Here is a 25,955-nt window from a genome sequence, read left to right as displayed (position 1 = left end):
TAACTGAGCAGAACTGCCCTATGTTAATTCAAGATGTAACACTATTTTGACGATTTGCCTTAAATACGCGTTTCTAGGCTTGAATACAAACTGTAATTTTAAATTCTGTCTTTTACCTCAGGAGCTACGCTTTCTTGCAGTAAAAAATCGGCAGTATGCAACAACAAGCAGACGTTTCCGGTTTTAAATAAAGCAGCTGGAGCTCCAACAGAATTTAAGAATTTGTTTCCCTGGTTATTTTCGTAAATTTTCCTCTCCACTTCAAAATGTGCTGATCTCACACGAAACTCAAATCATTCGACGAAATGGAACACCTCCTGACAATGTTTAATAAATCAAAAAACCCGAAAAATATTTTATTTCCCTGTTTCTCCAGAAGTTTAGAACTTTAAACATGAAAAGATTGTTTCTCCTATATCCTTGATTCAAATTCGTGTCACAGAGTGCTGTTAATTGAATCATAATTCACTTACCTCGAAATTCTGCTTTCTATACTGCTTAATGTGTCGAACACTGAATCCATGAAAGCAATTTTCTAAGGTAGTCTACTCAAATTGAAATTATTTTCGAATAGCTGTATATGTAAAAGTGAACAAAATCATTATGTAGCTCTTCCAAATAAAAGTACTGGAAACTCAATAATCTGGTAGGAATGATAAGGAATACTAAACATTTTCGAGCCACACTAATTAATATAACTATTCTGTGTTACAATTGTGGCAAATATGAGAGACATTTCACAGCCAGCTTTGTATTAACCTCGCAGCAATGGTCCAGAATTAAGAAGCAAATGATACTGGTACATGATACATAATTGCTTTTAAAAACAATTCGCAACTGTGGTGCAATGGAAACAAATAACACGCTACAAATTTTTTGTCGTTTCCTTACCCTTGAATGATGCGTAGACACAAATTCCTGTCTGGAATAGCTGCAATCCAGCGGTTTCTCAAACTTCACACATTTGGGAAATCGAAACATGTGCACTTTCATGCCTTTTTGGGATTTATAATTTCCCTGGCAAAAGGGAACGCAACACTTGTATCCCATACTTCGAAGAACTGTAGGCGAATACTGTATGAAATATATGTCACTTTCACGTGTCACACACTTTCAACACAACATACACGCCAACAAGACTGACGACTGAAGATAAGATGGCCAACAGTTTGTAGGGTCACGTCCCAATATGGCCGCTGTGCGTAGGCCTTGTATCTAGAAGGCTTTGCCTAGACCTTGAGGTCCTGCCGGTGCGTGCAGGGAGCGCACAGTGACGTCACGGGCAGCTGTCATCGCTGCGCAGCCAGCGGCCAGGTGGCCAGTCCGCTGGGGCTGCCCCTCCTAACCGTCGCGCCGCAGCCGCTGGCCTTCCTTCAAAAGCGGCCGCCCGTTGGCGCTGTAGCCAGTCAGCGCGCAGCTGCCGCCACGAGGGGGGGACACTGTACCAGTGCGTGTGCCAGTGCGTTAGCGCGTGCCTGCGTCTGCGTGCGCCCGCGTGTTGGCGCCTCCAGCCCCGCTACAACGGTCTGCAGCTGACTGACAGCACCCGCCAACCGCCCGCTGGAATCCGCGTCCGCCACAGTCCGTACCGCTTCAACCGTGCCACCTGTGGAAAACGCAGCTGTCAAAGTGACGCACCTGCTATCCCTCCACGAGTGGTTTCTCTGCTCCTCGCAAGTGCCGTTAGTTACCACACGGAGTATCCGACAGCGCTCTGCGACGTCCTTTCCCTTCTGATCCGCGCGGATTTGACGTCACTAAAACACAGTGAAGTGGTGAAGTGTAGACTCTCCAGGAATTCTCCCAGAAGAAGATATAGTCGAAGACCAGGTGAAAGGATTGCAACGGTTCCACTAAGTTCCGGAGCGTGGGCGCGCGCGTAACGTCATTATTGCCGCGTCAAGGACGTTCCAGTGTGCGGATCTTGGATAGCGTCCAGCGACCGTTGCTGGACCAGCTCCGCGCAGCGTCTCGGCGCTCGACTGCGTATTTTGCAAAAACCAGAACTGCCGCGAGCCATGACGCTGCTGTGTTTCCAGTGTGCTGGGACGGTAATTGCAGTCTCTGCCGAGCGGAGGCCAGCCGTTTGATATTGTGTTGCGTGTGTTATTGTTCTTCGCTCTCTACTGTTAGCTCTCGCCCCGAGGCATTGTGCTGCAGCGTTTAGTCGTGACAGGAGCCACGATAAACTACAACAGCGCACAATAATTGTGGTGGTGTTCCGTCTCGCAGGAGGCGGTATCTTTTCCAACAGTCTCCAAAAGTCAGTCAAGATTTCGTCCGCCATTCGTTCCCGCCTGACAGGTAAGAAATTTACTTTCCTGGTGAATGCATTTACGTTGTCGTTACCTACCGGCCTGGCCCCACACACACACACGTGCGAACAGGTGAAGCATCTTGTTTCGCATGTGCGTATGCTGCCAACCGTTGCTTGGCAAAGGCTATGTGCCATGCAAAACCTCGCTATCTATTCTGAGAGTGAGCGTATTGATCATATAAAGCTAGAAGAAGTTCCGCAGGGCGTTATGACCGTTCGACTTGACTATGCTACACATGAGTAGAAAATGTGGAGTTTGGCTGTCTAGTTACTGTTTGCGAATGTAAATGTTAGCCCATAAAATGTGTGTGAGCCATTTGTGGACCTTTATGAAGCAAATTTGGGTTTTTATTGGCCTAATGAATTGATGATGATGGCAGATGAAGCAGTTTTCGTGTATGGTTTGATAGATTCCCTCTTGTAATCTTTTCTTATGGGCTGAATATCCAAGCAAGAACATCTGTAAGAGTCTTGTATATCATTCAGTAACGCAAAAAGTGTCCCATACCTTCAGTAAACATATAAACCTTTCTAGAAGTAAGTCGTGTTGCATCTACTTCCGAGAAGTGAAGGTAGCTGAAGATGTAGAATTGTGGAGGCACCTTGCGTGACATTTTTGCCTACACATTTTGCTCTTCACTTTACATGGTGGACGAGCGGTGTGTTTGACTGCTCTGCGTAAATGATGGTTTGAAGAGGAACACAGAGGTATACTTTTGCTATGCTAAGAAAAAGACATGCGAAACAATTATTACATCATGAAGTATATAACGATCAGAGAAACGTAACAATATCCATTACCAAGGTACACAGGAAATATAGACCATTTGTGTGACATATATGCAGCACTTTCTCTTCAGCTGATGGTGCTGTATTAAGCCGGTATCTGACATTGGCTATTTATTATTACCACGTCCGTCTTATGATTAGAAAAGTAAGTTATCAGAGTTACGGGAAACTGTTATTTTGCCGCTCTTTTACCCAATGGAATCGGACCGAGTGTAACAGAGTCTTCTCTATTATTTTCGCACAGCTTCCGCCTTGTATCTTGGGGGTTTGCAAGAGGAGTCTAGAAACGGCCTGTATACATGAACGCCGTTTGGTACAAATCTCTGCTTGGCGAAATCTCTGATTATCTGGACGAGGCAACTTTACCTCCTGGTGGCCGTTTGAAATAAAACGTGACAAATGTGGTGATCGTGTAGTGCAAGTAAAATACTTCGTGGACAAAATAGTATTCGGTTAGAATGTGTTTTCGTTACTGAATGAGTGTGTACCAATCGTTCCAGTAACCAGCGGTTCTAGGCGCTACAGTTTGGAACCGCGCGACCGCTACGGTCGCAGGTTCGAATCCTGCCTCGGGCATTGATGTGTGTGATGTCCTTAGGTTAGTTACGTTTAAGTAGTTCTAAGTTCTAGGGGACTGATGACCTCAGCAGTTAAGTCCCATAGTGCTCTGAGCCATTTTTTTTTCCTCTTGTATGCATTGACCAAGAAACCCGTCCTTTTTAGACCATCACAGCAGACACTGTGTAATGTTGGAGAGGTATCAGACAAGAGTAGAATTAAGGAAATAAAATGTGGTTGCAGAGTACAGACGTAATAGTAGATCCAAATGCGACTACGCTGAGGAACTAACCGTGACTAATTTGAAGCAGTAAAGGAATAACAAGATTAAGCTAACATAGGGTGTGACGAAGCGGATTTGACACGTTGAGTTCATCAAGATTAAGTTGAATCCTCAGCTGTAATTTTTGTAGCATAGTACCACAATTATCTGACGGTACGTTTGGGGCGTGCATGATAAACGCTCTTAGTACTGCAGCCTTATGGTCCACTTCCAGGGCTTTTATTATGTTCTCGGTTCTATTTGCAACGTGCGAACATTCTGCGTCATATGTCGCAAATGTACCAGCCACTCCGATTTGTGTTCTTCCGTATTGTGGATAATAATGACAGAGAAATTAGGCTTCTGATTGCACCCCCAAGCTCAGACATCTCCTTCTTTTGTTATTTTCCCGTCACAATATATCCGGATTTTGGCAGTATTTCTTGTATTCTGCATCACAGTCCACAACTGTTGGTGGCTCTCCTATTATTAAATGTTTCGATTTTCCCATATTCTCCGTTTCCTAAAACAGGGCAAAACTGACCGTCCGACTTTGAGCAGTTGATGAACCGCTGTAAGTAAAAAGAATGGCGATTTGACTACATTGAAGAGCAGTGTCGCCGTACGTGTTAGGCCTGCCGCCAGTTCCACCCCTGCCTACGCATCCACTCTCGAGTGTGGAGTGCGTGAGTCACGGTGGAGAGTCGCTGAAGCCGCCTCGCTGTTGTCAGAGGGAAGGGGGCAGCGGCGCACAGTGTGGGACGCAATCTGCTCTCGCGCGCATCAGCAGACGCGTTCGCCTGGTGGCTGGAAGCCGCGCAGATTCCGGTAGCCCGGCGCTGACGTCACGTGAGGTCACTCCGCTCGCTCCAGCCGGCAGCGGCCGACTGGCAAGTGGTGCTGCGACAGCAGCGCTCGCCGCGGACGCCACAGGAACTAGGCTGCCCGCCGACACACACTTGTCGCTGGGTTTTTTCTGTCCGTACGTTTGTGTGTATCCGGGGTCCGTTTCCGGATCGCTGCAGCGTCTGTAACTCCGAGAAAGGCACAGGCGCCGCTCTGTTGTACAAGTAGCTGTTTATTATACAGGTTATATCATAGTTACAGTAACTGACACGTGTGAAAATATACGTTAGTTTGTCGGTGTGGTCTTTGATTACTGACGTGATGCAGCTCTTCACACTGTTCTTGATCTCTGCATAACTAATGCAACCTACATTAATTTGAACTTCCTTACTGTATTCATATATTTGCCTCCTCTACTTCCTTCCATCAACAATCTGACAAGTCCTTTATGCCTCGGGAGGTGCCCCATCAACCGATCCTTTCTTTTTATTTCAGCTGTGCCATAACTTATTTTTACCGCTATTCGCTTTACTATCTCCTCATTAGTTATTCAGTCTACTGCACACATCTAATCTTCAACATTCTTTTGTAGTGCCACCTTTCAGACGCTTCTCTCCTGTTCTCGCGTGAGCTGTTTATTGTCCACTTTTCAGTTACGTGCAAGACAAATCTCCAGACAAATCAGAAATGACTTCTGAACACGTAAAATGACATTAGATGTTAACAAATTCCTGTTTTTCAGAAACGTGTTTCTCGCTGTTGCCAGTCTACATTTTATAGCCTCTCTAGTTCGGCATCATTTTGCTGTTCAAATAGCAAAACTCATCTGCTACCTTAAGTGTATCGTTTCCTAGTCTAATTCCGTCAGCATCACCTGATTTAATTCTACTGCATTCCTCGTTTTGCTTTTGTTGATATTCTTAGTGTATCCTCCTTGCAATGCACTGTCCATTCCGTTCAACGGCTTTACAAGTCCTTTGCAGTCTTTAACAGAATTACAATGTTATCGGCAAATTTCAATGTTTTTATTTTTTCTCCCTACTCTTTTTTTACTCCTATTCGCTTTACTAACTCCTCATTAGTTATTCTTCTTACTACTCCAAATTTTTATTGATTTTCTGTTTCTGCTTGCTCAAAATAGAGCTGGAATAACATCGGCGATAGCCTATAATCCTGTCTGGCTCCCATGTCACCCATTGTTTCCTTTCATGCTCCTCGACTCTTACAACTGCCGTCTGGTTCCTGTTCAAGCTGTAATTAGCCTTCCGTTCCTTGTATTTCAAACGGAGTATTCCAGTCAGCGTTGTCAAAGCCTTTCTCTTACAATTAGTCTACAAATGCTACAAGTGTTGGTTTGTCTTTCCTTTACCTATCACCTAAGAGATGTCGTTGGGTTTGTATTGTCTCGCGTGTTCCAACATTTCTCTGAAATCCAAACTGTCCTTCCCCAAGGTCGGCTTCTGCCAGATTTTGCATTCTTCTGTAAAGAATTCATGTTAGTATTTTGCAGCCGGCCGCGGTGGTCTCGCGGTTCTAGGCGCTCAGTCCGGAGCCGCGCGACTGCTACGGTCGCAGGTTCGAATCCTGCCTCGGGCATGGATGTGTGTGATGTCCTTAGGTTAGTTAGGTTTAAGTAATTCTAAGTTCTAGGGGACTGATGACCATAGATGTTAAGTCCCATAGTGCTCAGAGCCATTTAGTATTTTGCAACATTGACTTATTAATCTGATAGGTCGGTAATATACACACCTGTCAGTGCCTGCTTTCTTTGGATTCGGAATTATTACATTGTTCTTGCAGTCTGAGGATATTTCGGCTGTTTCATATATCCTGCACACTAGATGGAACGGTTTTGTCAGGGCTCGCTCTCTCAAGACAATCAGTAGAACTGACAGAATTCGTCAACTCCGGGGCCTTGTTTCTATTGGATTTGGATTGTTTTGGGGAAGAGACCAAACAGTGAGGGTATCGGATTAGGGAAGGACGGGGAAGGAAGTCGGCCGTGCCCTTTCAAAGGAACCATCCCGACATTTGCATGGAGCGATTTAGGGAAATCACGGAAAACCTAAATCAGGATGGCCGAACGCGGGATTGAACCGTCGTCCTCCCGAATGCGAGTCCAGTGTGCTAACCACTGCGCCACCTCGCTCGGTCCTTGTTTCTACTTAGATCTTTCATTGCTTTGTCGAATTCTTCACACTGTATCATATCTCCCATCTCATTTTCATCTACATCCTCTTCTGTTTCCGTAATATCGCCGTCGAGTACATCTCCCTTATATAGACTCTCTGTATACTCTTTCCGTCTTTCAGATTTCCCTTCGTTGCTTAGGACTGGTTTTCCATCTGAGCTCTTGATACACAACTGCTTCTTTTTTTCCAGACGTCTCTCTAATTTTCTTGTAGGCGGTATCTATTTTCCCCTAGTGATGTATGCTTCTAAATCCTTACATTTGTGGTCTGTCCATTCCTGTTCAGCCTGTTAGCACTCCCTGTCAATTTGGATTTTTAGACGTTGTATTCCTTTTCGACTGCTTTATGTGCTGCATCTTTAAATATTTTTGCCTTTCATCAATTAGCTTTTTGGTTTACTTACCCACATGCTGATGTCCCCTCAGTTTACTATCAATACATCTAGCCTGTAATCCTCCTGGTCTCATTAAATTATTCAAGGGCAGGAGGTGAAACAAACGCCTTGTCTTTTTATCTATTTGATCCTGTCCTGTTTTCACTATTTCATCTCTCAAAACTGCTTTTAATATAAAGTTTATAATCAACAATACATGGCTAGTTTGAACAATTCTGGAAACGAGCTGACAGATACATCTTAACCTCAGTGGATCATTTTTATTTTCAAATGTATTCTCTCTGTACAGTGACGTATTTCGTCCAGCTATGTTTCAATGCCTTGATCCCATCACGAAAATTCGGCTGCCACTTCTTCATGTGAAGAGAATGTCCGTCCACCGAGGAAAATTTTGAGCCTGAGTAAGAGATGGGAGCTGGTGGAACCAAACCACACATGTTTGACCACCTGTGACGATGTTCGACAAGAAATTGTCACGCTCAGCTTCGTAACGCGCAAGCAGTCCTGCGTAGATGGTCTTTCGCTGGTCTTCAGAGTCTCGTGTTTGGCGGCGGGGAACCGAGCTGGCACACTCCTTACAGTACCCCAAATGGTGGACCAGTGTGCCAGCACTGAATTGTGCAGCTAGCTGCTTGCTTACGAAGCGTTGAATCACCTCGAATGAGAGTGTCCGCACGTCCAACATTGCCGGAGTCACAGCTGTGTGCGAACTGCCGGCGCCCTCTAGATCGGACGGGTATGTGCGACCTTGTTGCGGTAATGACAGACGCATCATCCACCTGCTCACCGTGCTTTTGTTCACTGTAAGGTCTCTGTGGACATTCTGCAAGCGCTTAGGAAGATCCGTGATGCTCTGGTTTTCCGCCAAAAGAAACTCAATGGCAGCTCTCTGCTTGGAACGAACCTCCGTTACAGACGCCAATTTGAAGGATACGATTGCGCCGCCACCTATCAGAGCTTGTAGGGGCTGAAGCGGGAGTACTGGACGATGTCCCACAACACATTCCAAATTGTTCAACCTAAATTGGCGTAGAAAACAACATATGTTTCGTTTACTTATTGAATGCCCCGTGCATTTTAAATTTGATGTATCAGATAATTCGTAGCCTCTGAGAAACCTCCACATACCGGAAGACGGTCGCCTACCTCCTGTTGCCGCTTCCCCGATGCTCCGCTTTCCGGAATATTGCGGAGGATTTTTTCCAACAGAATTTACTGAATAAGAATCTCTCGGTGTACATGCCGCGTCAATTCAGGATAAAACTCCAAGCTTTCGACCACTACCTCCATGGCCGTCGTCAGGGCTAAAACTGACTGTCGTAAACTAGCGAAGCTCCCACTTTTATATTCTAAGGACGGCTTCTGATTGGCTGGAATACGTCATAGCCACAGCGATATGGCGCGGCACGTACACCGAGAGATTCTTATTCAAGAAATACGTCGCGAAAGACTTCGTAGCCAACAGAATTTACTGTCTAATTTGCGCACCGCGATTGAAAGACACGTACGTACATGGTCCGATAGTATCGTCGCATATTGCTGATCTATAGAGCGAGGAGAGACCGAGAAACATTTAGACTCTAGGAAACAGAAGCGAGAGGGAGAAGCAATGCTTTTTGCTCAGACCTCCTCCAGTTTTAATATTTTTTGTTACTTCGTAACAGTTGCGACACTCGCTTCTTGGTACTGCAAGAAAAGGCCAGTATCTCATAAACAGGAAACCACATTAAAGAAGATTAAGGTTTTACTGTCTGTCGACGGCAGTGCCATTGGAACAGGAGTTCGGATTGGGGAAGGATGTGAGGAAGTCGGTCATTCTCTATAAAAGGGAACATACCGACATTCTTCTTTGGTAATTTGGGGATATCACTGAAAACTTTACCCTGGAATGGAGGACGGGGATTTGAACCGCCTTCCTCCCGAATACGAGTCCAGTGTTTTCCTGCTGCAACGCCTCGATCTACGGATGAATTCGAAGGCTGCAGAATACGGCAAGAAAGGAAGAATGAGTTGATTGTTGGTGTTAATAACGAACATCCTCCTTCACCTCCTCTGCGTTACTGCAGATGACGTGTCACTGAGCACATTTGTTCTGTGCATGCAGTACACGTGAGGCGCCTAGTTGTTTCCACTGCACTGTGTGGAATACGAAGGTTATAGTTCACTAACCTGCTGTCTTCAAGTTGATGTCCCCAGCGCAGAAAACAGCACGCAGGTCGTAGGTTCTGCATCTTGAGGCTGAAACTTTTAGCGAGGTTCTGTTCTGAAATAATGTATCACTTCTTTGGGATACCACTCGCGTATTTTAATATAGCCACACGATAAGACTACATGATCTTAATACAACACCTTTTGAAACAACAAAGTACTTGATCAAACACAATGTTTACGAAAATGTATCTTTACACTATCTGTGGCACGTGTCTGTGCCTCATGACTACCGGAGTCAGTCTTTTAATACTGAATACTGGCAAACACATCCTGCCACAGACAACATGACTGTACATCTCGACTGCCTAATCCAGAGTGACGAACAGGAACTTAAATAAAAATTGCAAACACATCCTACGAAAGACAACAGGTCTGTTGTTCTCGACTGCCTAATCCAGAGTGACGAACAGCCGGAAACACTTCACGCGCCATACCAGAAAAGGCGTGACCCAAACGCTTCCGAAGTGCTTCGTCAGCAATTTCGTCAGTCTTTCGTTTTTGATTTAAATTGTTTTTAATAATTCTAAAATGACTGATTGATACTCAGCTGTTGAGAGATATTTATATTAAAAAGTGAAGTCATTCCAATGAGTAGTTTAACTAATAGTAATAACTATACTTTGACGTTTTGGCGCCCTTGCTCCGAACACAGCAGCCAATCACAGAGCAGTAGCATTATGCAGGCGGTCTTTCTCACGGGAATGGTACCGAATCTAACATCTGTCACAGGTACCTCACATCACATTTCGCCATCTTGCATCTCCAGTGCTCTGGGAACAGCTCCTTGGAGCCTAATATGATGGCTGACTAAGCCAGAAATATTACAAGAACACCGCCAAATGCTCGCCTTTCGCTTTCTCGGTCCGCTTGTGTTGTAGCCGCTCTCCCACGCCATCGTAGCGCGAAGGCCTCAAGAAAGACAATACTGGTAAATTAAAGAGGGGGGTCAGTCAGGCGTCAAGGATACCTCTGTTAGAGCTTTTGTCATTCGTCGCTCCACGCAATTGATTATAATTTGAAAGCATAGTTAAAACGAGGCCCTTGGTTGCTGTGGCTTTGGAAGGACATGTAGCTGCTGTACGCTTGAAGACGTCCGGAGAAAATTTAGATAAATATTTGAATAACGTTATCCCCATATTTACAGGGGTAGGACAAGAGTGTGGAAGATCGCGAGAGATGCATGCTTGAACATGAATGCAGATGGTGGCCAAACGTGCAGATTGCGCACCTGTGCAGTATTCTCAATACATCGCAAGTGTTGGTTGCTTTGGAGACTAAATGGATTAAACTACAGGAACATGAGTCCCTTTCAAGTGTCTCTCATGGTCCGAACAATGTTCTGAGTAGTTCTGAGTGCATTTCATCGCAGCCAAGTGAATTCGAACGTGGGCAAATTGTTGGTGCTTCCGTAACCAAGGGAGTCGAAGTGTTTGGTGTTTCAAGAGGCACCTTATCGAAGATTCATACCGCACAGAGAGGAAGCACGAAAACACATCTCCTCTAAGTCACAACACGGACAAAAGTGTGAGCTGCGCGATAATGACAGACGGTCATTGAAGAGGATTGTGAAGAAAAATAAGAGACGACAGTTACGGAAGTCACTGCAGCCGCGAATTCTGTCAGCACCAAATCAACGTGAAGGGAGTTCCATAAGCAAGGAACTGCAAGGCGAGCTGAAAACACTCTACATCGATGCAGATGCGCAAGCAGGTAAACGTCGTGCCGAAGCCATAAAACCTGGACTGTGGAGCAGTGGAGGAAAGTCGTTTGGTCGGATGAGTCTTGCTGCACACTGTTCCCTACTTCTGCGCGAGTTTACCCCCCAAGAGTGAGACACGAGGGGGTTGCGGTGATGTTTTGGCCAGCCACATCGTGGTATTCCATGTGCCCCATGGTTACTCTGCGAGATCGCTGTATCTGACTATTTTGGCTGATCAGGTTCATCCTACGGTACAGTATTTGTTCCCCAAAAATGATACTGCGTTCCAAGACGAAAGGGCCCCTTTTCCCTGTTCGCATCGCCCAAGACTGGTTTCTTGAGTACAGGGATGAATTGTCCCTTCTTCCCTTTTCATCACGGTCACCAGATCTCAATATTATTGAGCATTTATGTTCTACGTTGGATAGACCGCGATTGCTATCCACCCTCACTATCGTTAGCTGAACTTGCTACTATTTTATAGCAAGACTGGAATGAGGTACCGTGGGAAGCCATACGGAATCTGTATTTATCCATTCCGAGACGACCGGAAGATGTTTTGAAAGCCAGCGGTTTTCCTACACCTTTTAGGCATGGTAATGTGTTGCGGTTTTGGTGTTTCCATGTTTCTAACTACCACGTGTACTTACCTCTGGAGCATAACATTGCATGGGCTGTGGGGGAACTGGAGAAGTAGAGAACTGGAGCTTTTGAGATATAGTGTTATGGAAAGATGCTGAAAATTTGGTGGACTGATGGGAATTGAGGAGGTTCTACATCTACATCCATACTCCGCAAACCACCTGACGGTGTGTGGCGGAGGATACCTTGAGTACCTCTATCGGTTCTCCCTTCTATTCCAGTCTATTGTTCGTGGAAAGAAATGTTGTCGGTATGCCTCTGTGTGGGCTCTAATCTTTCTGATTTTATCCTCATGGTCTCTTCGCGAGATACACGTAGGAGGGAGCAATATACTGCATGACTCCTCGGTGAAGATATGTTCTCGAAACTTTAACAAAAGCCCGTAACGAGCTACTGAGCGTCTCTCTTTCAGTCTTCCACTGGAGTTTATCTATCATCTCCGTAACGCTTTCGCGATTACTAAATGATCCTGTAACGAAGCGCGCTGCTCTCCGTTGGATCTTCTCTGTCTCTTTTATCAACCCTGTCTGGTACGGATCCCACACCGATGAGCAGTATTCAAGCAGTGGGCGAACAAGTGTACTGTAACCTACTTCCTTTGTTTTCGCATTGCATTTCCTTAAGATTCTTCCAATGAATCTCAGTCTGGCGTCTGCTTTACCGACGATCAACTTTATATGGCCGTTCCATTTTAAATCACTCCTAATGCCGGCCGTGGTGGCCAAGCGGTTAAAGGCGCTACAGTCTGGAACCGCGCGGCCGCTACGGTCGCAGGTTCGAATCCTGCCTCGGGCATGGATGTGTGTGATGTCCTTAGGTTAGTTAGGTTTAATTAGTTCTAAGTTCTAGGCGACTCATGACCGCAGAAGTTAAGTCGCATAGTGCTCAGAGCCACTCCTAATGCTTACTCCCAGATAATTTATGGAATTAACTGCTTCCAGTTGCTGCCCTGCTATATTGTAGCTAAATGATAAAGGATCTTTCTTTCTATGCATTCGCAGCACATTTCACTTGTCTACATTGAGATTCAATTGCCATTCCCTGCACCATGCGTCAATTCGTTGCAGATCCTCCTGCATTTCAGTACAATTTTCCATTGTTACAACCTCTCGATATACTACAGCATCATCCACAAAAACCCTCAGTGAACTTCCGATGTTATCCACAAGGTCATTTATGTATATTGTGAATAGCAACGGTCCTACGACACTCCCCTGTGGCACACCTGAAATCACTCTTACTTCGGAAGACTTCCCTCCATTGAGAATGACATACTGGATTCTGTTATCTAGGAACTCTTCAGTGCAATCGCACAATTGGTCTGATAGTCCATACGTTCTTACTTTGTTCATTAAACGACTGTGGGGAACTGTATCGAACGTCTTGTGGAAATCAAGAAACACGGCATCTACCTGGGAACCCGTGTCTATGGCAGTCTCGTGGACGAAAAGCGCGAGCTGGGTTTCACACGATCGTCTTTTTCGAAACCCATGCTGATTCCTACAGAGTAGATTTCTAGTCTAGTCTAGGTTCTCCTAAGAGCCGGCGACGATAAAAGTAGGTGGAAAACATTGACAAGAAGGGGCAGGACGATAGGACGTGTTAAGACGCCAGGGAGTAACTTTCATGGTACTAGAGGGAGATGAAGATGGTAAAAACTGTAGATGAAGAAAAAGACTGGAATACATCCAGTCCGCAACTCTTTTCGTATAAACCCGCCAAAATGTTCAAATAGTTACATTAGCAGCAAACGTCGTTCGCAACGAGTCTATTGCACTGTCAACACAGTCCGTAACCTAGAACTCAGAAAAACTTTCTCTTCCAACCATGGCGTCAAAATATAAGGGGCAGTCAAACGAAAACCGAATACCCGGCACAACGGGGCTATGGAATGTATCCATTCAAAGGTAATCACCACACGCGCTAAGACATTTATTCCACTCGGAGACGAGACTATCAGTTCCTGTTTCGTAGAAAGGGTCGGCTGCTCACGGATCCACGACCGCAGCCACTCTTACGCTTACCCGGTGTCCATGCATGTCTTTCTTCTGGTCGCCAAAGATGCAAAAAAGACATGGTGCAAGTTTCGCGCTGCACAGAGGTTGTACATTGTTCCACTGTTAAAAAAAAAATGCTGAAGCGTAGCCTCCGTGTGATTGGCTATTTGGGGGGGGGGGGGTGTTATCGCACATCAAGGTACTTCCACTGCTCGCAGAGACACCCCCCCCCCCCCCTCGAGCGCGGAACCACAATTAGGGTACAGTGCTATGAAGACACTTTGCTGAAACCGTGACGTGCCAGCAAGTCAAAACGGCCTGGAATGCTATCGGACAGAATCAACCTGTTGCACGGTAACGCCCGCCCCCACACTGCCAACGAGACGAATGCTACGCTTCGATATATGGTTGGGCTACACTACTACATCCTTGGTATAACCTGGATCTTTGAGTTTGTGGCTTTCACATCTTTGGCGACCTGACGAAAGGCAGTCGGTCGAGGAATGCAAGAGTAGCTGCGGTTGTGGATCCGTCAGCGGCCGACCGCGTTATACGAAACAGGAACCGATAGTCTCCTCTTCCAATGCGATAGATGTGTCGTGATTGTTTTTGAATGGAACGATTCCAGGCTCCCGTTGCGGCGGTAGTTCAGTTTTCATTTGACTGCCCCTCTACTGACAAAGTCAAAATTGTATTAACGATAATTTTCGAAGATGTTACATTGATATTAAAATGTAAACTGTGATAACAATATTTTTGGTACATTAAAAGGTAGAAATTCATGCGATCTTGCAGACTATGATCTGTATTTATATTTATAATTACTCTACTGGCCATTAAAATTGCTACACCACGAAGATGACGTGCTACAGACGCGAAATTTAACCGACATGAAGAAGATGCTGTGATATGCAAATGATTAGCTTTTCAGAGCATTCACATAAGGTTGACGCCGGTGGCGACACCTACAACGTGCTGACATGAGGAAAGTTTCCAACCGATTTCTCATACACAAACAGCAGCTGACCGGCGTTGCCTGGTGAAACGTTGTTGTGATGTCTCGTGTGAGGAACAGAAATGCGTACCATCACGTTTCCAACTTTCATAAAGATCGGATTGTAGCCTTTCGCGACTGCGGTTTATCGTATAGCGACATTGCTGCTCGCGTTGGTCAAGATCTAATGACTATTAGCAGAATATGGAATCGGTGGATTCAGGAGGATACAGAAAATGTTCGACTGCTGCCCTGGCCAGCACATTCTCCAGATCTCTCACCAATTGACAACGTCTGGTCAATGGTGGCCGAGCAACTGGCTCGTCACAATACGCCAGTCACTACCCTTGATGAACTGTGGTATCGTGTTGAAGCTGCATGGGCAGCTGTACCTGTACACGCCATCCAAGCTCTGTTTGACTCAATGCCCAGGCGTATCAAGGCCGTTATTACGGCCAGAGGTGGTTGTTCTGGGTACTGATTTCTCAGGATCTATGCACCAAATTGCGTGAAAATGTAATCACATGTCAGTTCTAGTATAATATATTTGTCCAATGAATACCCGTTTATCATCTGCATTTCTTCGTGGTGTAGCAATTTTAATGGCCAGTAGTGTATTATTTTAACAAACTCTGTTTTAATCAAACTTGACTAACATTTCGGTTTCTTCTGAGTATTTACAAAATGCCTAGGTAAACTTCGAATAGGGCAGAGGAATGCTAATAACTGAAAATAATATTGATATAACAAGATCCCGTGCAAAAGGCGAGATAGGCACTAACGCTACCAATAATTTCAGTTGAAAAAACTGGGTATCAGTGTATGCAGTAAGGTTTACAGAGCATCAATCCTGGGTCGTTGTAGACTGTATCTGTATAAAGTACATGACAGAGGAGGATGGAGGATATGGAGAATGACTGTTTACATGCCTCAGTGCGGGGTCATATTGCTGCGATTTTATCTTCGTGAGTCTGCGAGTTAAGTTCGCGCGAGATATTAGACATCTTTCCGCTAAAGGAAGGAAGACTGTGGTTCCACGTCCTGCTGATAACCTCAGCAGATAAGGAATCCCACGATTGGTGGGCCAAAGACGGGGAAGGAAATCAGCCACGCCTTTTCCGAAGGGCCATCCCAGCATTCGCCTTAAGCTATTTACCGAGATAGGGCAGTGGTTAAGAAACGTTTCCATCACCCAGCTGCAGATTTTACTTGGTTTCCCTTACTCGCTTAAGGCAAATCGCGGACGATACGTGTACGGCCGATTTCGCTCTCCAATCTTCCACAATCCGAGCTTGTACTCCGTCACTAGTGAAAGGACATTCGGCTCTTAATCTTCACTCCTTCCTTACGACAAACCCAAATCTAAAAGATCGGACTGGAATTTATATGACCACTGACCCTTGCTTAGTATCTCTCTTCATTGTGTCTTTGACGTTTAGCAGAAATGACATATCTCCGTATTTTAGGACCATTTGTATCCAGTTTTAGCCGATCGAACTGCGTTACTTCTCTTGTTACAATTTCAAGGGTGGATATTCCACATATATGTTGTGTAGTGAGACTGTTCACGTAGCTTGCTAATAACAAGGCAGCTAGTATTAGTAGTAACGTCAGGTTTTATTTTTTTATTTTATTTATTTATTTTTTGCGTATTTGCCGTTTCAATAAGGAAGTGCTGTCTTAAAGGATTTGGACGAATATCCAAATATTAATAAGATTTTTTTATTTGTGCAAATATTGGTAACGTGCTCTAAATGTACGGAAGTATGGAATTCTGCAGTTGTCAAAACGAAAATAGTGTGTTACCCTATAACCACAACATCAGTGAGTCTCAATTGGAATCGGTCAGTTCGTACATACAGGATGAACCACCTAAAACTTGCACCGCAAATACTGTGGAAATGGTAAGTGCGGTTTTCACAGAATGGATTGGTAATCAAGGGTTCGTGTTGTTATCCAACCAACAGATTTTAACAATACTTAGAAAGTGTATTTCTTCTCCAAAAATACTTTTTTTTTAAATGGAACAAGGCCTATTGGCATTAATGAACTGAAAGTATAGTAAATTAAAATTTCTGTGGTGTTCGCTGCAAGATTCTATGGCGAGTCGGTTACGAGGTATCGTAGTTTGGAAAATTCCCACACCGACACTCCTACGATAGTGGTAGCACAAACAAAAAAACACTGCAAGTGTATACCTAGTTATGTGAATTCTGAACACTAAAGTGACAATTTACCATCACAGATGGTGTTCGAAACGACCGCAGGCAGCGGCAATACAAGCTTCCAGTAGGGTATGGTATAAATGGCTCTGAGCACTATGGGACTTAACATCTGAGGTCATCAGACGCCTGGAACTTAGAACTACTTAAACCTAACTAACCTAAGGACATGACACACATCCATGCCCGAGGCAGGATTCGAAACTGCGACCGTAGCAGCAGCGCGGTTCCGGACTGAAGCTCCTAGAACCGCTCGGCCACACTTGGTATGTAACAACTGCTGCACACGTGCTGGCATTTCACCAGAGATGTCCGAGCAGACTACAGTAATACATCGTCACATACCATCGGATGTAGTTGGTATGTCCTTGTAGACATAGTAATGTCATGTTTCCCCACAGACGGTTCTAGGCGCTACAGTCTGGAACCGCGCGACCGCTACGGTCGCAGGTTCGAATCCTGCCTCGGGCATGGATGTGTGTGATGTCCTTAGGTTAGTTAGGTTTAAGTAGGTCTAAGTTCTAGGGGACTGATGACCACAGAAGTCCCATAGTGCTCAGAGCCATTTGAATCTTTTTTTTTCCCACAGAAAAAAGTCTACAGTCGTGAAGTCCAGGGAACAGGTCGGCGAAGGTACAGGTCTTCTGCGTCCAATCTAACGATTTGGAAACAGTTTGTGGAGATATGCTGTAGTACTTTTTGCACCATGGGCTGTATAGCCTTCATGCTGGTACCACAGGTTCCCCCTAGCCTGCAGATGAACATCTTCCAGCATCCGTAGAAAATGGTATAATAGGAGGCTGGTGCGTGTTGTGTTCTGTCTATGAAGAATGGGGCTCACTATCTCACACCACACGCTTACCCTCCATGGACGCTGACGTTCCACCTCACAAAGCGAACGGGGATTGTCGAAGGATCAGTAGCGCGTGTTTCGGCGGTTTACCTGGCCGTTATTGGTAAACGAACTTCATGGCTAAACAAGATGCATGATACATCAAGTTTCGTGTCTTAATGCCCATGTACAGAAGTTAACACGATTCTCCTAATCGTTTCCATGCTGCTATTGAAACGTCGAGATTGTTGACATCACTTGTGATACGAGGGCAGTTCAATAAGTAATGCAACACATTTTTTTTCTCGACCAATTTTGGTTGAAAAAACCGGAAATTTCTTGTGGAATATTTTCAAACATTCCCGCTTCGTCTCGTATAGTTTCATTGACTTCCGACAGCTGGCAGCGCTGTACGGAGCTGTTAAAATGGCGTCTGTAACGGATGTGCGTTGCAAACAACGGGCAGTGATCGAGTTTCTTTTGGCGGAAAACCAGGGCATCTCAGATATTCATAGGCGCTTGCAGAATGTCTACGGTGATCTGGCAGTGGACAAAAGCACGGTGAGTCGTTGGGCAAAGCGTGTGTCATCATCGCCGCAAGGTCAAGCAAGACTGATCTCCCGCGTGCGGGCCGGCCGTGCACAGCTGTGACTCCTGCAATGGCGGAGCGTGCGAACACACTTGTTCGAGATGATCGATGGATCACCATCAAACAACTCAGTGCTCAACTTGACATCTCTGTTGGCAGTGCTGTCACAATTGTTCACCAGTTGAGATATTCAAAGGTTTGTTCCCGCTGGGTCCCTCGTTGTCTAACCGAACACCATAAAGAGCAAAGGAGAACCATCTGTGCGGAATTGCTTGCTCGTCATGTGGCTGAGGGTGACAATTTCCTGTCAAAGATTGTTACAGGCGATGAAACATGGGTTCATCACTTCGAACCTGAAACAAAACGGCAATCAATGGAGTGGCGCCACACCCACTCCCCTACCAAGAAAAAGTTTAAAGCCATACCCTCAGCCGGTAAAGTCACGGTTACAGTCTTCTGGGACGCTGAAGGGGTTATTCTGTTCGATGTCCTTCCCCATGGTCAAACGATCAACTCTGAAGTGTATTGTGCTACTCTTCAGAAATTGAAGAAACGACTTCAGCGTGTTCGTAGGCACAAAAATCTGAACGAACTTCTCCTTCTTCATGACAACGCAAGACCTCACACAAGTCTTCGCACCCGAGAGGAGCTCACAAAACTTCAGTGGACTGTTCTTCCTCATGCACCCTACAGCCCCGATCTCACACCGTCGGATTTCCATATGTTTGGCCCAATGAAGGACGCAATCCGTGGGAGGCACTACACAGATGATGAAGAAGTTATTGATGCAGTACGACGTTGGCTCCGACATCGACCAGTGGAATGGTACCGTGCAGGCATACAGGCCCTCATTTCAATGTGGCGTAAGGCCGTAGCATTGAATGGAGATTACGTTGAAAAATAGTGTTGTGTAGCTAAAAGATTGGGGAATAACCTGGTGTATTTCAGTGCTGAATAAAACAACACCTGTTTCAGAAAAAAAATGTGTTGCATTACTTATTGCACTGCCCTCGTATCTTGCCGTACAAGAACGAGCTGCGCTCTTGCTACACTCTCCATACACCATGAGACTGTTGGCTTTTTCAACGCTGCAGTGACTTCTGCAGCTGTCGCCCTCTTGTTTTTCGTCACAGTTCTCTTCAGTGACCGCTGTGACGATCACTCAATAAACACTGTCATCCGCTGAGGATAGAAGCTGAAGATAAAGTTGAGACTCGTATGTTTCCGGAGAAATGTTATTCCACTTGCATCCGCGTTGTGGTGTAGCAGATGATGATTTTCAACTTTCCCTGTATCCGGTATGAATCTTGATAAAGCCCCTCTTGAAACGGCAAATACTTCGACTAACTTGGTTACGGAAGCACTCACCAAACGACCACCAATAATTTGACGTCGTTCGAAGTCACTTAGCTGAGACATAATCCACTCACAACCACGCAGAACTTTGTTCGGACCATTACAGACACTTGCAACGATTTGAGAACTTTGTAAACGTGCCGTGTGTAGTCAAGTACAACAGCGCATTGTGGAGTCTTGGCTGCCATCTGCATGCATGTTCAAACATGCATTTCTCGTGGTGTGCGGTATTTTTGTCCAGCCCCTGTATTTCACTTATATTTCCACGAGATAAAGAGCCCAGTTGACGTTTTTCTCTAACCGTAGCTGAGTTAAGTATTTGCCTACATCTGGCGTAATAGGGCTACCATTCGTGGGAGCTCTTCTTCTGACTACGTTACTGTGGTTTGTGACGTTGTTATTTTGTTATTATTTGATCAAGTTTCGAAAATGTTATGTATATTTCGTTCCATAAAAAAAGTCGTCATCATAATTCAGCAGTTTTAACTGGAAACGTTCGAAATTATTTGTGAACGTCAGAATATTCGCCACATTCTCCGCTATAACTCAGCGAATACTCGTCCTGGTTATCAAAGCGACAGTAATGGAAGTATAAGAAATAAATGGCAATGACTTTATCAGAAACATTTTGTCAGAAAGTTGTCTGTGACTGGTCTGATAGACGCAGATTCGATTGTGTGAACCAGAGTTGGTCCGCGTCTACTTCCGCACAGTGCAGCTGATTCTGTAGCGACGGCCTCGTGTGCTGAAGGTCTGAACCCGCATCTCGCTATGTGACCGTCTGTTTAAAGCGACTCGTTGGGCTTTTGTTGGCCCGTCTGTGCTCTGGCAGCAGCTGCCCCTAGCGGCTTCACGGCGTCTACCTCCTGCCTACGTATCCTTAGCTCCTTATATATTATTATTATTATTATTATTATTATTATTATTATTATTATTATTATCATTATTATTTGGGTCGAGACCCTGTAGGATTACGCAAAGCATTCTGCCTTATTTGAATCTTTTTCTAATCTACCATGATTATCTCATTGTTTCTCGATGAAGTCTCTTTCTATCTTCTGTGAGCTTTTTCCCTCGTTTCTTTAGGACTTCATTCTCTGACCTCACATTCCACTTCTGTATCTTGTCATTTCTGTCTTCAGTTTCTATTGGATCGATTTTTGCTGCTGTTTCTAGGTCCAATTTGACTTGTGTGATCCACGGTATTGTTGATTTGACCCCTTGTATGTATGTTACAATTCTCTTGGTGAGGCGTTTTGGTGATAGCCTGATGATGTGCCCATAGAACTTCAACCTTCTCGCCGGCCGCGGTGGCCGAGCGGTTCTAGGCGCTTCACTCCGGAACCGCGCAACTGCTACGGTCGCAGGTTCGAATCCTGCCTCGGGCATGGATGTGTGTGATGTCCTTACGTTAGTTAGGTTTAAGTAGTTCTAAGTTCTAGGGAACTGATGACCTCAGATGTTAAGTCCCATAGTGCTCAGAGCCATTTTCAACCTTCTCCTTCGAGGACGACATTTCAATCCCACGTCCGGCCATCCTGATTTAGGTTTTCCGTGATTTCCCTAAATCGCTCCAGACAAATGCCGGGATGGTTCCTTTCAAAGGGCACGGCCGACTTCCTTCCCCGCCCTTCCCTAATCCGATGAGACCGATGACCTCGCTGTCTGGTCTCCTTCCCCAAAACAACCAACCAACCAACCAACCTTCTCCTTCTTTTCCAGACATCTGCTGCTATGTTTGACATCTTCTCTTATATACATAGGGTAGTCCATTGATCGTGACCGGGCCAAATATCTCACGAAATAAGCGTCAAACGAAAAAACTACAAAGAACGAAACTTGTCTAGCTTGAAGGGGGAAACCAGATGGCGTTATGGTTGGCCCGCTAGATAGCGCTGCCATAGATCAAACGGATATCAACTGCGTTTTTTTAAATAGGAACCCCCATTTTTATTACCTATTCGTGTAGTACGTAAAGAAATATGTTTCAGTTGGACCACTTTTTTCGCTTTGTGATAGATGGCGCTGTAATAGTCACAAACATATGGCTCACAATTTTAGACGAACAGTTGGTAACAGGTAGGCTTTTTAAAGTAAAATACAGAACGTTGAACATTTTATTTCGGTTGTTCCAATGTGATACATGTACGTTTGTGAACTTATCATTTCTGAGAACGCATGCTGTTACAGCGTGATTATCTGTAAATACCACATTAATGCAATAAATGCTCAAAATGATGTCGGTCAACCTCAATGCATTTGGCAATACGTGTAACGACATTCCTCTCAACAGCGAGTAGTTCGCCTTCCGTAATGTTCGCACATGCATTGACAATGCGCCGACACATGTTGTCAGGCGTTATCGGTGGATCACGATAGCAAATATCCTTTAACTTTCCCCACAGAAAGAAATCCGGGGACGTCAGAACCGGTGAACGTGCGGGCCATGGTATGGTGCTTCGACGACCAATCCACCTGTCATGAAATATGCTATTCATAACCGCTTCAACCACACGCGAGCTATGTGCTGAACATCCATCATGTTGGAAGTACATCGCCATGCTGTTATGCAGTGAAACGTTTTGTACTAACATCGGTAGAACATTACGGAGGAAGTCAGCATACATTGCACCATTTAGATTACCATCGATAAAATGGGGGCCAATTACCCTTCCTCCCATAATACCGCACCATACATTTACCCGCCAAGGTGGCTGATGTTCCACTTCTCGCAACCATCGTGGATTTTCCGTTGCCCAATAGTGCATATTATGCCGGTTTACGTTAGCGCTGTTGGTGAAAAAATGACGCTTCGTCGCTAAATAGAACGCGTGCAAAAAATTTGTTATCGTCCCGTAGTTTCTCTTGTGCCCAGTGGCAGAACTGTACACTACGTTCAAAGTCGTCGCCATGCAATTCCTGGTGCATAGAAATATGGTACGGCAGCAATCGATGTTGATGTAGCATTCTCAACACCGACGTTTTTGAGATTCCCGATTCTCGCGGAATTTGTCTCCTACTGATGTGCGGATTAGTCGCGACAGCAGCTGAAACACCTAGCTGGGCATCATCATTTGGTGCAGGTCGTGGTTGACGTTTCACATGTGGTTGAACACTTCCTGTTTCCTTAAATACAGTAACTATCCGGCGAACGGTCCGGACTCTTGGATGATGTCGTCGAGGATACCGAGCAGCATACATAGCACACGGCCGTTGGGCATTTTGATCACAATAGCCTTACATTAACACGATATCGACCTTTTCCGCAATTGGTAAACGGTCCATTTTAACACGGGTAATGTATCACAAAGCAAATACCGTCCGCACTGGCGGAATGTTACGTGATACCACGTACTTATTCGTTTGTGACTATTACAGCGCCATCTATCACAAAGCGAAAAAAGTGGTCCGACTAAAACATTCATATTTTTTTACGTACTACACGAATATGTAATAAAAATGGGGGTTCCTATTGAAAAAAAAACGCAGTTGATAACCGTTTGGCCTATGGCAGCGCCATCTAGCGGGCCAACCACAGTGCCATCTGCTTTCCCCCTTTCAGCTAGACGAGTTTCGTTCTTTGTAGTTTTTTCGTTTGATGCTTATTTGGTGGGATGAAGTTCTATGGGCAGTTCATGAGGCTATCACCAAAACGACTCACCAAGAGAAGCTATATGCGTGTAAATAGCGTAGGCGTTACAGATGGAACACAAGCACGGATTACGAAAGGATGGGGAAGGAAATCTGCCATGCCCTTTTCAAATGGACTGGAGAGATTTAGGAAAATCACGTGAAATATAAATCTGCATTGCGGTAAGTGGATTTGAACTGTCGTCCTCCCGAATGCGAGTCCATTGTGCTAACCACTTTGCCATCGCGCTCGCTTGTGAGCTACGCTTGTAAAATCCTTTTATGACGTTCGCACTTCTTTTGAAATCATTTTGGAACAAACGGGAAAAGATTTTGTTGCTTCCATACGGACACAACACAATAAAAGAAATCAAAGATGCATACGAAGGCGCACAGTCATCATCCCTGGTCATACGATTTGTCGTAGAAGGTAAGTTGAAGAACCACAAAGCCGCATTTATAGCATTTGTTGATTTTGAAAAAAGTTTTTGACAATGCTGACTGGAAGACGCGAATTCTGGAATTATCAGCAATAAAACACTGGGAGAGAAATGTTATCTACAACTTGTATAGAAACCAGACTATAATAACTCTAGGCGTCGGAGAGCATGAAATGAAGGCATAGAGTAGGAACTGTAACATATTCCTGACGTTATTCGATGCGTGCATGGAGCAAGCAGTGTAAAAGAATAAAATAAAATAAAAAGTTAGAAACGGAATTGAAGCTCAGGAAGAACAAATAAGAACTTTAACATTTCCCAACGACATTGAAATTGTGCCAAGAGATACAAGAAGCCTTGGAAGATTGGTAGAATTGAAGGGACAATTCCTTCGAACAAGTTGAGGTGGACACAAATAATATAAGCAGTAAGGGTAATGGAATGTTGCAACATTGCGTCAGGTAATACTGAGGGAGGCTAGACTACGAAATGGGACCCTTGAAGTAGCAGAGGAACAGCTGTAGCTATGTGAGCACCAAATGAATTCACTTTCGCAGAAGTAAGCAGGAGATAGAAAATAGATTGTCAATAGCAAGAAAACCTCTCCTGGAAAACAGACACATGTTAGTATACAAAATGTTCAGATATTAGGAAATAGAGTGGATGGACAGTAATATGGAAACAGTGCAAGATATACATGCTTGAACATAAATGCGGATGGTAGTCAAACCTGCAGGTTGCGCTGTTGCATTTGACCAGGAACGGCACCTGTGCAATGTCCGCAGTACGTTGAAGAGCCTGTCATGGTCACAAAAACGTTCTGTGTTGTCGTGAGTGCACTATGAAGCAGCTAAGTGAATTCGAACGTGAGCAAATCGTTAGTGCTCGTATGATTGGTCCTTCTGTAACCAAGGTGGCAGAAGTGTTTGGTGTTTCTAGAGGCACCACATCAAAGATTTATATCGCATACGGGTAAAACGGAAAACATCACCCGCTAAGTCACAACGTGGACGCACATGTTTGTTGAGTGATCGTAACAGACGATTATTGAAGAGGAATGTGACGAAAAGTAGGAGGACGACAGGTACAAAAGGGACTGCAGAACTGCGTCTCGCACTCGAGAATCCTGTCACCACAGAACCAACACGAAGGGAACTCCATAAGCGGGGAATTGAATGGCGAGATGGAATTCCAAAACCGCTCATCAGTCATGGAAATGCCCCTAAAAGGAAAATGTGGCGCTGAAGCCATAAAGCCAGGACTAGGGAGCAATGAAAGGAAGTCATTTGGTCGGATTAGTCTTGTTTCACATTGTTTCCGACCTGTCAGGGTTTACGGTCCATCAGTGAAACATGGTGGGGAATCGATGATGATTTGGAAAGCCATATCGTGGTATTTCATGGACCCCAGTAGTATTGTTCAAGGTCACGTTACTTCCAAAGATTTTGGTTGATAAAAGACATCCCATGATATAATGTTTGTTCCCTATTGGTGATGGGTGTTCCAAGACGAGAAGCCGCGCGGGATTATCCGAGCGGTCTAGGGCGCTGCAGTCAGGGACTGTGCGACTGGTCCTGGCGGAGGTTCGAATCCTCCCTCGGGCATGGGTGTGTGTGTTTGTCCTTAGGATAATTTAGATTACGTAGTGTGTAAGCTTAGGGACTGATGACCTTAGCAGTTAAGTCCCATAAGATTTCACACACATTTTTTGAAACCCAGCGATTTTCCTAGACCGTATAAGGAGTGGTAACGTGTTGAGACTTCGGTATTTCCCTATTTTCGCCCGCCCTCTGTAGATTCTGAAGGCGTTTGTTTGGATTGTTGCCTAATATGGAAGAGGAAAGTGGTTCAAAATGGCCCCTAGAACTTAGAACTACTTAAACCTAACAAACCTAAGGACATCAAACACATCCATGCCCGAGGCAGGATTCGAACCTGCGACCGTAGCGGTCGCGCGGTTCCAGACTGAAGCGCCTAGAACCGCT

General features: G+C 44.9%; 1 protein-coding gene across 2 annotated transcripts in view; it reads left to right on the top strand.

The window, feature by feature from the left end:
• LOC126198720 (tumor necrosis factor alpha-induced protein 8-like protein) overlaps nucleotides 1-25,955 on the top strand; it is a 949,023-nt gene that overhangs the window by 719,683 nt on the left and 203,385 nt on the right. The window contains exon 1 of one of the 2 annotated variants that reach the window (XM_049935237.1): nucleotides 1,423-2,304. The exons of the other annotated variant lie outside the window; for it this stretch is intronic. The gene's annotated coding sequence lies outside the window, so the exon portion shown is untranslated. Of the gene's footprint in view, nucleotides 1-1,422; nucleotides 2,305-25,955 lie in introns of those variants that run through there. 2 annotated transcript variants of the gene reach the window in all.

Source organism: Schistocerca nitens, chromosome 8 (genome assembly GCF_023898315.1).
Source record: "Schistocerca nitens isolate TAMUIC-IGC-003100 chromosome 8, iqSchNite1.1, whole genome shotgun sequence".
Classification (NCBI taxonomy): domain Eukaryota; kingdom Metazoa; phylum Arthropoda; class Insecta; order Orthoptera; family Acrididae; genus Schistocerca; species Schistocerca nitens.
This window is presented reverse-complemented; position numbering and strand designations above follow the sequence as displayed.